General features: G+C 38.8%; 1 protein-coding gene across 2 annotated transcripts in view; it reads right to left on the bottom strand.

Annotated features, from left to right (window-relative positions):
- The window catches only part of cdh11 (cadherin 11, type 2, OB-cadherin (osteoblast)), an 81,811-nt gene extending 72,098 nt beyond the window's left edge, over positions 1–9,713 (bottom strand). The window contains exon 1 of one of the 2 annotated variants that reach the window (XM_056461976.1): positions 9,618–9,713. The gene's annotated coding sequence lies outside the window, so the exon portion shown is untranslated. The other variant, XM_056461975.1, reaches the window with a different exon arrangement.
- Positions 9,714–9,948: the final 235 nt, after the last annotated feature.

Genomic DNA, 9,948 nt, shown 5'->3' on the forward strand with positions numbered 1-9,948 from the left:
CAGCCGCCAACTTGCAGCGCCGGTGTGTGTACCCTAATAGAAACCTATGTTTAGAATTCTAAAATACATGGCACTGCATGGCACGACGCGGCGCATTCGGTGTGTGACCCCGTATGGACTCAATGAGGGGCTAAAATCTGTGGATTTCTGCACGCGCAGAATCCGTGTGGGCCTAGCTATATCTAATGCTCAATGTCATTTAATGGAGTTCAGTAAATTCAATTTCATCTTTATTACTTTAACAATTTTTACAATGTAGATTCAGTCAAACCAGCTAAACATACATGAAGTTCTAGTAAATTAAAACTGCTTCAGTTCAATTGTCGAAGTTGATGTTCAGTTTAGTTCAGTTCAGTGTAATCCAAATGAACATCACTAAATCATTTCAGTAATAGACATCACTGAATCATTTTAGGACAACAAACACATTGCTCAACGATAACTGATATTTGTAACTAAATTACCCAGCATTAAATAGATGAAATATTACCCAAACAAATGCCAATCAAATTCTAGGTGCAAATACATTAGTTGAATAATAATCTAATTAAAGGCAACATTTTTAAAATCATAAAAAAATATAAAGAAAGGTCTATAAATCAGGGGTGTCCCAACTCAGTCCTGGAGGCCTGGTGTCCTGGAGAGTTTAGCTCCAACCCTAATCAAACACACCTGATATGCTTACTTGATATGCTAGAAACTTCTTGGCAGGTGCGTTTAAGCAAATTGGGGTTAAACTATGCAGGACACCGGCCCTCCAGGACCGAGTTTGGACACCCCTGGTCTAAATATTTTCTAGATATAAACTTTTGTTCATATAAACCTAAACAAACAGAACCATATTTAACTCTTTGACTGTCCACTCAACCAAAAAAAAAACATATTCCTGGTGCACTACACTTTGGTTTGAGTTTGGTTTTATTGTAAAAAACAACAACAACAAAACATATTAAATGAGAATCTGAAATATTTTACGGCATACTTCAAATAAATAAGGATGATTTAGTTTTTTTTTTTTTTGAATATATTTTTAAAATAAATTAGTCTTACATTTCATATTTTTAGATTTTCGATATTTTATGTATTAAGTCTGGTACTTTTAACATAAACCAACATATCTACCATTTGGTAGAGGTTGATATTTTAGAAATTATGGGATGTGTTGAAAAAATGCATTGAGTGTGTTAACTAGCTACACTAGAAGTTAAGAAATGCAATCCATTTTTTTTTTCTTGGTGGGGTAGTTAAATTGATAAAGGATGCATCCTATAAAACATACTAAAAGAAAATGAACTTAATAAATGTCAGAAAGCAGTATTTTATAAATTTAGTATGTCTTTATATTTATTTCAAAATAGACCTGAACAAATTAGACTCTCACCACTGCACAAGCACATTTGCATGCTTTAATTAAATCAAATGAATCAATATATCTTTGTAAATCTTTTTATAAACATGTCTATAAACTTTGACCACTTGTTAAAACTTTGTGCTTTGAAGCTGGTTGAGGTTAGATGCTGGTCAGTAAGAAGAGTCTGCCTGCTGGTCTCTAAGATCTCGCCGGCAAGCCTGAGACTGAATCCGCCATTGTGGCTGCCTGATAAAGAGATTAGGGCACTGTGAAAGGAGGCGGGACAGCATCGCCGTGCATCTGAGATGCTTAGCTGAAAGGCCCATTGTAGGCCCAGTACACATCCTGCCTTCCCAGAGTACTTGACAACCAAAACAGCCAACAACAGAATTCCTGTGTCAAACAAAACGCTCCTTGTCTACCCAAAGGTTTATCTGCCTCATTTACAAATCTATGCCTTTGTGACCAAACCGCTTCCCATTAACCCAGCCACTAGAAGCAGAACTAAATAAATTATTCACTCGTTCCATGCTATTTTTGTTGATCTCAGGGTTAAAAAAGAAAATGACACAAATAACGTTTAGTAAGATGGACCGACTGAATGCTTTTCTCTTTAAAAATGTGAAAAGGAAAGGAAAAATCAGCATCCGGGAGCATATGCTGGGACTGTCCCACTACTATTGAGCGCCTTTTCCTTTATAAGCCTTAAAAATTTGATTAGCATATCAGAGATTATGCATTATACTGTATAGAGCACCAGATGTTCCAATCCATTTGAGTTCGTACATATTTTCTTTCTTTCTTCCTTTCTTTTTTTCTTTCTTTCTTTCTTTCTTCCATTAAAATAATAAATAATAATAATAATTATCCATCCTTATTGATTTAGATGCAATTTCCCTTGGAGGAAACGATCTCTTCAGATAGTTAAATTTAGATAAATGCATGTAATCAATCATCCATCTTGTCCCATTATAATTCCCTGAAAAACCAAGAGGTATAATAGAGAGAATAATATCATTTACATATCTTTTCAAGTCCTCAGATGCTGGCAGAGAAAAGGCCGCATCACAGCCTGAATCTGGAGCTCTGCGATTGGCTAAAAGTAAACAAAATTACTGATTACAAACCCGTGGGATTATTTTTGCACCATAATTCATTCGAGACAGATTGCCATCCAAAAGTTAATATGAGACCTTGGAGATCACGGATACACGGCTACGAATGCCAAGGACCGCAGAAGGTTATCAGTGGCGTACTTGTTAAAGTCCCGGCAGTGCAAGCTCAATTTATTCGACTTATTACGTATAAACACAAAAATTGGAAGCCTTTATCCGTATCTCTCATCTGAAATATTGGCCCACCAGGTTATTCAACAAATTCTTTTATCTTCCACATCATCTGCTCCATAAACCTAGTTTTCTCTCACCATTTGGGAGTTGCAGCCTTTCCCCCGTGCTCTTTTGGTAACTGAGTTGTAATTGGCCTGCTTGTTATTCACTGTTGACAAAGCCCCAGTGCTGCTAGATTTGGACCCCTTGTTTTCTCTGAGTGAACCAGCCAAACGCTAGCATTGTGGCCAGGTCTTTAGAGAAGGCTGCCCATCAGATGGTCAGTGGGATGGAACATAGCCTGATTCTTCACACACCATTGTGTCAGCTTAGGGATTAAAGGGATGAATATTTAAGCGAGGCCACCAAAATGGCCAGGATCTCACAAAACCCAAGTGCTAAGTCCAGGAGGTGATGAGTTACGTCTCTCTTCATATCTGCCAAAAGAAATGACCATGTCCTTTGAGGCCAAGCAAGGAAAAAAAAGAATTACAAAGCAAACAAAAAGCTCTGCTGAAAGAAAAACATCCTGTGCGGCCATCCAAAACCATACACATCACACGTGTCAGATTCATTTTGTTTTGAAAGATTTTCGGTGTCTTTCATCAGATAAGAAGAAAGAAAAAAAGCAGGAGAAGGAGGGGTTGAGTGACAGAAAAAAGGCTGATGAGGTGGTAATATAACATGGAAAAAGCTCAGGCTATGGATGAGTAGAGGCCAAGGCTCTGAGTTAAATTCTGGCGGAGATAGAGGGAGCAAAAGAGTGGGCAGTGATGAAGAGAAATAAGAGATGACTGACTGAGATAGACGGGGGAAAGTTCAGTCTCTTTTCTCACACAGCTCGTCTGACATTTACAGGGCTGGTTTGAAGGAAAGAAGCTGGAGGAAGCTCTTGACCTCCACTTCATTACAAGCCCAAAAGACCCTCCACCACATTAAATATTGAGAATAGGTGAGGCAGCAGCTCTAAGGAAATACAACAGACCAAAAGGACAGCGAGCAATGAGAGATGCATTGAACTGTGAGAACAGCAATGCACTTTCCCTCTCTCTCTTTCTCTCTCTACAGCAAACTTAAAATCCAATTTCATGCCTCATGTCTTAAAGTGAGCTAATTTTAAGAGATTTCCTTTCACTATTTTTTGTTTCTGTGTATCAACAATCTGCAGCCATATTCATTACCATTAAGTAGGAAACAATAAGCCACTTGAACGGTGCTACGAAAACTGGTGTGATGGGGTAGCGATTGCAAACCGTAAGAGACAAGTAGCTGCGGATACAAATACCCGGTATTAGCTATTGTCATCATGAGTGACATTCTATGTCCTTTTCCAATTATTCTAGGATAGTGAGGCGACAAATGCATATTTAAAGACAGAATTTCTAAAACAACCCTAATACATGTTGAGCGAAATTACAACGATCAGATTCTTGAGAGTCAAGGTGTGTTCGCTATCATCTCGTTACATTCCGAGACTTAATTAGACAAAAGAACAATGAGTATACATAGCAGGGAAAAGTTTAATTGCATCAAATTGTGCATTGCCAATAGCACAGTGAAGGAGAAAAGAGAGAGAGTTCGAGTTAGTATTAGCGTATTATGCAAATGCATCACCATATGCCACCAGATAATGAACCCAGAGCACTTAACGCTCTGATTGCGGGCTATGGGTGATCTGTAAATTAAAAGATGTTAGTTCACTTTCAGAAGGAGCAGGAGGGGGTATTTGTGATCCATTTGTGCCGGTGTGCTCTTTCTGATTGGTCTGCGAGGAGCACATCCCGAGCCCGTTTTCCTCACTGCCTAGAATATTACTGTGCATTGTGACTACGCTGGGCTTAAACAGAGGGAACCCAACAATTAGCTTTATTGCAGATGCAAAGAAAGAGTAATGGAGCGTGTCATTGCAGATCAGCTCATCCTCCCACCCCTTTCCCACTCCAAAAGGAAGAGTTGCAAACCTGTGCATAGCAACACTAACCAGATGGATGGTATCTGGGCTCACAAATAACGTGCTTGTTTGCTTACAGGAATTCATGGATTGACAGGAAGAACTAATGCATAGAAAACCATATTCATGTTTTCATCCATGTGTGAGGCACTGTATGCGGGAAATATGAGATTCCTGTGCTTCCAGTATATCTGACCCATCACATCTGTATTATCAGTGATATTACGACTGGAATTTAAATTGAGAGGATTAAAAAAGAGAGAGGGGGGGGGGGTGTACTGAAGCACTTTTGTCATAGGATATATTATAGAAGAAAAGGTTACATGTCTCATGTCTAATTGTGCTGTGTGGAAATGGGTTCAGCATAATGCTATCTGCTGTTTTGTGGCTGAGCAAGCCTGAGAGAAGAATCAGGCCTATTACTGGCCATACACCTTAGCCATATCACCTATGAGCAGTGCTTTCTTTCTAAAGGTCAGCTCTATGAAAACACAGCAAAATTTAGTCTATTGGATTAATTTTAGCGGAAAAATGCAAAAGAATGTAAAAAGAAAGGATATATACATATACACAGAATCTCATTATAAAAAACCTGGTTATATAATAAACACAGAGCACATTATGAAAATATTTGTAAGCAAATAAACCAACAAATCATATCTTCATACCTGACAGGTAATACTAGTCCTAAATGCAATAGCCAAATTTATGAAGAAATTATTTATTTTTATTTAAAACAATTAATTTAATAAATTGTTGGAATATTTAGTCAATTCCATGCACGTTAAATAAAAAAGGTCAGGAGTGGGTTTTCTTCAATGTCAAAAATATAAGTCATTTTTTGGATACAAGTGAATGATTCGATGAACATAACTCTGGTATTCTCAGTGCAATCAGGAGGTGTGCAACAATTTAAATTTCCTGACATTTTTTTTTATACATAGCAGATATTAACAGTTGGAGTTTAGCGGAATTCGTCACTTGTCAATCATTCTCCAGTCCTCTGTTGGCCACACACAAACATACATCCTATTTTCCTACGAATTCTCTGCACAACATTAAAAGCATAAGACTTCTCAACTGCAAATATTCTGTGTTCAGTTTCAGCCCATCTCTGTTTACAGGAAGTTTTATCAGACAATCAGGCCTTTGCATTTCTATCAGCTTTATCTACTTCTGCAAAAATGCTTCATTAGTATGCAAGACGAATCGCACTCAGAGAAGTTTGGTTATATATCACATTAAGCAATACAAATATTTAATGAAAAGTAAAAGAGACAACAGTAACAAAAATAAATAAATTCCTTTTTCTACAAAAGGTATTTCACCAAAAAAGTTAGCTGGACTTCACCAATGCAGTTAAATAATTTGCAAATATGCGGTGTACATTATCTATGTAAAGTCATTCATAAAAGAATACAGAGTACAACCGTCAAAAAATGATAAGTTACATCATGGTCTTCAAAGGCTAAAGTTTTTTTTAAGGAGTATGATGATATAGTGCTAGATCAAAGAGTGGTCTTGACATCAGGAAAAAAAGGGCTTTCCAAACTACTTTGACAAAAATCTACTTGGCCTGTCACACTCCAGGCCATACAGAGTAAATGAAAAATATTAACTGTTAAGCCTAGTAAAAACCAGCATGCCATATACTTGGCAGGCAAATTCACAAAATATTCCAGTGTTTTCATTCATAGTCCAATTCATTTTGCAGAGCATCACTTTCAACTGACCAATATTTAACGTGAGATCATATATCATGCCAAATCGCATCAAACACCAAACTGCAACTGACACATTGTGGTTGATCGTCTTACGCATATCAGTTCATCCTCATATATCTCTATGATCCTCTCAGGTATTTTTCATTAGACATCTTTCCTGAGATTTGCAATGATGAGTGGTGTTTGTCACTGCACCGCCTTGTAAAGTGTGGCATTACAAGAACGAACGGAATAAAAGAAAATCACCCCCTGCTCTAAAAGTTAGCATATAAAAGGGTGTATGATTTTCTGCTTTGCTAATTGCTCCTCATAAGGGTGAATGGATGTATTCCACGCACCCACGCAGTGATTAGTACAACCACGTTCAGCATGAAGGCTGCTTTGTATAAATGAAGCTATAATTCTGCTCTGTGTCAAATACTCTATTAATAATTCTTTGAGGGGAATTTTTAAAAACGAATGCATCCAATTTATCCTCCTGTTGCCATATTTTAATTGCAGACTCTCTTCATAACTCTCTGAAAAAGCCACTATACGGTGGAAGATGTGTCCCTTATGAGTCCACACATATCAAAAAAAGTCACAAAAGCATCTGCCAAATGACTAAATGATAAAAGACAAATCAAATTAAGCACTTTTATCAATCTGCATGAGGGATTCCCAATGTAATCACTAGAATAGTCTAGGGTTCTCATTTAGTGCCACCAGTTGGAAAATGTTATTAATGTGTTGCAAGGTCACTAACAGATGGCATAAAATTCCTGCACTGGAAACAGTTGGCACGAACAACTTGGCCCTGTCCAAGTACCGGCATAATCATCATTATTCTGCGTCTGAGTAGAAACCACCTCAATGAGACCATAATGCCGAGGCGGCTGCCAGCAGAATCAGAAAGACATTTTTCATTGATTAACATGACTGACTATATCCAGTTTTGCTGATTAATTTAGCTATATTTCACCATAATCAAAGCTTTGTTTGTATGATCACAACTTAATTTTGCATTTCAAAACAGCTGCTTTAATGAAACCTGAACTGAAATGCTCCCTCGCATAATACAGACCAATGAGATGAACTTACACAATCTGTTCTTTTCCTTTATTTGAACATTAAACTCAGCACAGATATCATGCTGCCTTGTTTAGATGTGGCTGGTGCTAAGAAAAGGGCTCCCTGAAAAGCTTCACCAGTCACTATAACAAATGCCTTTATTTGTTGAAAATGACTGAGTCTCTTCCTCTATCGACCCGCAGTGATGTGGGACGGGAGCAGCGCAGCACCCAACACAATGCAAGAGCAAGATACCGGGGCTTCATTTTTTCTCCCTGCACACAACTCCAAGGTGGTAATGTGACACCAAAGGTAACAGAAGCCACTGACTAGAAAGATGTTAATCCTGACAAAGTGCCACAGCATTAGCCAGAGCCTCTGCTAGATTGAATTCTGCATCCCTGGGGAGCATGAGCAACACAGACGGTGGCGCTCAATCTTTTTGAGTGGCCCTCGGAGACAAAACTGTGGTAAGCAAACTGGGCCAGGGCTGAAAAGAACAACAGCACCCTCTATTGAATGCATGAGATGGTACACTGTGCTCTTATTATTATTATTATTATTATTATTATTATTATTATTATTATTATTATTATTATTATTATTAGCTTGCATTTTTAGTTAGTTATGTTTTTTCACGTATTAACATTGGGTTGTTAACAAAGTCATCTATGATCATATTGAGCCTGACAAACAGCACATACTAAGTACATTATTGTCAAACGGGACACGTGCAAAATTTGCAATGCTTACCAAAATATGAATTAATTGAGGATTATTTTGTAAAACCCACAAAATGTCCACGGTCTTTTGTCAACAGTTTAACCCAAACACACTATCTCATCACTAAATCACTCACTGTCTTCTAGTTCTTCACATCCTATAGGGGAAACACGGAGCTGATATTGGTCATAAAAGGTTTGTGTAATGATTCATGGTGTGAATCTCGCAGTGGGGGGTATATGACTGTTTTTATGCCCGGGGTTGTGCACTCTCACCACCCGCACGACTCCTCCATTCCCCACCGTGAATGGTGAAGCATCTGTGGATTCACTCCAACGACAGGCGACGCGCATTTCCATATTTACTCCAGAAACTCGTGATGGAGGAAAAAGCCCTATTATTTGTGTGAAAATAATACTTAAAAATATTTTATATAAAGACATATGTAAACAAACAAGAGACCTCATGCCTGCACTGTGCACCAGATGGAATCGTTACTATGGATTTTAGGCTACAGTATATTGCAGCTGAATCCAAAGTTGTGCCCAACAATGTCAATAATCGATCAAAATGTTTGGCAAAAACAAGCCACATAATCCAGTAGGCAACTAACAACGCCGTAAAAATTACAATTAAAAAATCGATGGTATTTCTTCACTGCTCTGATATGCACTATATCCTATACAAAATAGATTTCATGACATTTTTTTCTCAGACTCATTGCATCTCCACAACGTCGTGCTCATGATCGTGAAGAGAGCAGCTCCAAACTAAAAGTTTAGCTACTCACTGAGCCATGAGCAAGAGCTCCACGGTCCAGCAAACTGTCCACGAAAGCAAATCGCTCCTCTTAATGCCACCCAAATAGCGCTCAAATTTACCACAGACTAAAAAATGCATGCCTTCCAATAGGTGTGCATCCACTGCAAATGAGCTGTCTGCTGAGAAATGGATAAAAGCTTAAGTGAGAACGGCTGACCTGTCCTTTCCATTCATCTGAAGACAGCTCTTTGCATTTCATCCTTCATATATAATGCGCATTTGAGTCGTAAACAGCATCATCACTTCCTACCTTTGGTCACTTTCAGACACGACACCGGCTGTCCAGTGATGGTCCCAAAGGCGGCTAAAAGGCAGCCACTTCTTCTCTCTGACCAACAATCAACATCCAACAAGACCAGTCAGTGTATTAGCACTCCAGACGCACGGTGCTCCTTGCCAAAGTCCTCTCCGAAAATTGAAGGGAATAAAAAAGCCCACTGGAATTCTTTTCTCTCTCTCTTCCTCGTTCAAGTAAGAAGCGAAGGCAACAGTTAAATGTAGACTGGTGATATAAAACTGAGGTATGTCCACGATCAGTCAGGTGCAGCTGCTGCTTTTGCGCGCACGTTCGCTCCGCTTCTCCAGCAGCGGGAATGATGATGCCCGGTACGTTGTAACGCAAGCTGGATGTGTGTGTGTATGTGTGTGCGCGCGTGTGTGTGTCTTACCGCCGGTGACTGTGTCGAGTCAACCCTCCTATTCCTGCCTTTTCAGATGGAAGCAGTTTCTCATCTGTCCTGTCGTGCGGTCCCATCTGAAGCGAGCGGCCAACGCAACTGTTAAACCGGCCTCTAAAATCCTCCTCCAATCAAAACAGGCGGATGAAAGCTGAGCCCCCGCTGGGGAATGAAAAGCACTCGTCTCAATCAAAGAAAATGGTATATAAATAAAGAAGCAGCAAAGTTATCGCGGAAAAATTCAGCTTGAAAGCGAATAAGGTACTTTAAGGGAATCTATAAGATACATTTAATCTCGCTCTCCTATTTGAACTTTGTTTTA

The sequence above is a fragment of the Danio aesculapii genome, chromosome 7 (assembly GCF_903798145.1).
Source record: "Danio aesculapii chromosome 7, fDanAes4.1, whole genome shotgun sequence".
In the NCBI taxonomy this organism is placed as follows: Eukaryota; Metazoa; Chordata; class Actinopteri; order Cypriniformes; family Danionidae; genus Danio; species Danio aesculapii.